General features: G+C 30.0%; 1 protein-coding gene and 1 long non-coding RNA gene across 2 annotated transcripts in view; one reads left to right on the forward strand and one right to left on the reverse strand.

Moving 5' to 3' along the window:
- The window catches only part of LOC102677973, a 349,267-nt gene that overhangs the window by 222,577 nt on the left and 125,215 nt on the right, over positions 1 to 1,475 (forward strand). The gene's annotated exons all lie outside the window — the stretch shown is intronic.
- The window catches only part of LOC116185316, a 20,614-nt gene continuing 19,727 nt past the window's right edge, over positions 589 to 1,475 (reverse strand). Inside the window, exon 3 of the long non-coding RNA XR_004150136.1 lies at positions 589 to 881. This is a non-coding gene — a long non-coding RNA (uncharacterized LOC116185316). The remainder of the gene's footprint in view (positions 882 to 1,475) is intronic.

The raw sequence follows: 1,475 nt of genomic DNA on the forward strand, positions 1-1,475 counted from the left end.
ATCCTCGAATAAGGGTAGCTCTGTGTTTTAAAACTGCTCATACGCTCTCGCTATAATCCTTCGATTCGAGCTTTTGAATTAGCTATGCTGCTCCTCCGCGAATCTATTCCCTTTTTCGTACACATAGTTATCTATGCATATAAAGTTTGGGATCATTCGAATGAATGTGAAAGGAAAATATAGAATTTTTGAGTATCTTGAGTATATGAGTATATGAAAAATTATTTGGTAATTCTGATTCTATTTTGTTATATAATAATGATATTTTATTAAGAAATTATTAAGAAATGAAAATTGAACTGTTCGAATTTTGTAACTTGTGCTTTTAATTATGGCACCACGATATATTTTTAAATATAATTTTACGTTATAATTATACACAAGTGAGATTTAAATTTAAGCTCATATATTGTCTTAAAATATCATTGATTTTATAAAATATAAAAAATATAGCTAATCTTACGAAGAGTACGTGTAGACATCGAAGGAGCAACAAGTCTAAAATATTATAAATTATACAAAATATATAGTAGGGTAAAGTCTCTCTGAAGGAGCTATCTTAAACAAAATAAATTATTTATGAATCAAACTTTCAAAATTCTTTGAAAATCCGACTGGAAACGATTTATTTCTATTCCATCGTCGAAGCAGTCTTCAACAAAAAGTTTTAAGATTAAAACAAAGGCAAAGGGATGAAAACTTTTGGTCCGCAACTTTTGGATTACCGAATTCGAGCTTTGATCCGATTTACAAAGAATGTCCCTTAACGCTGTAATTAACTTCCGGCGCCATGGAATACTTTCCCCGCAAACAAGTCACGTTTCAAGACTCGTGCATCGCATTCAAATTCAACCATGGCCGCATATAAGTGGCTCTGCGCCCTGAAATACGAGATCGGGTTGGCGTCAGTGCGGAGAATAAAAAATTACCTCGCTGACTTAGTCAACGCACATTTTTTTCAAATAATATATATATGCACAATTAGATATTCCCCAGGCAGCATTTATAATTTATGGACACATTTGTTTGTAAAATATTGTTGTTGTTGTTCTTGAATATACAGAACATCTGTAAAGAAATAATATATTTTAATGAACTTTGTAGATATAATTTTATTTGCTATTTCTTAATTGCTGCACTTGTTTTTTGATTGAACGTTAAATATTTCGCGAATGAAGATTCGTAAATTCGAATCATTATTCAACGGACTGATAATCATAACGATGCAATCGAATTTATCTTCCTTAAAATAATATTTGTCTCGTGTTTAGTATAGTAATACACGATGACAAATTGAAATTATTATAACGTGCTTAAATTAATCACAATACATTAAACGTAGAATTAAATGGACAATATCTCTCAAAGGATAAATAGATTTAAATCTTCTGCCATATACAGACTTTTCCATAGCATTACGCATACTCGACACTTTTTCAAGAGTCAACATTTAAAAAAAAAAAAAAAAAAAAAAA

Source organism: Apis dorsata, unplaced genomic scaffold, assembly GCF_000469605.1.
Source record: "Apis dorsata unplaced genomic scaffold, Apis dorsata 1.3 scaffold_157, whole genome shotgun sequence".
In the NCBI taxonomy this organism is placed as follows: Eukaryota; Metazoa; Arthropoda; class Insecta; order Hymenoptera; family Apidae; genus Apis; species Apis dorsata.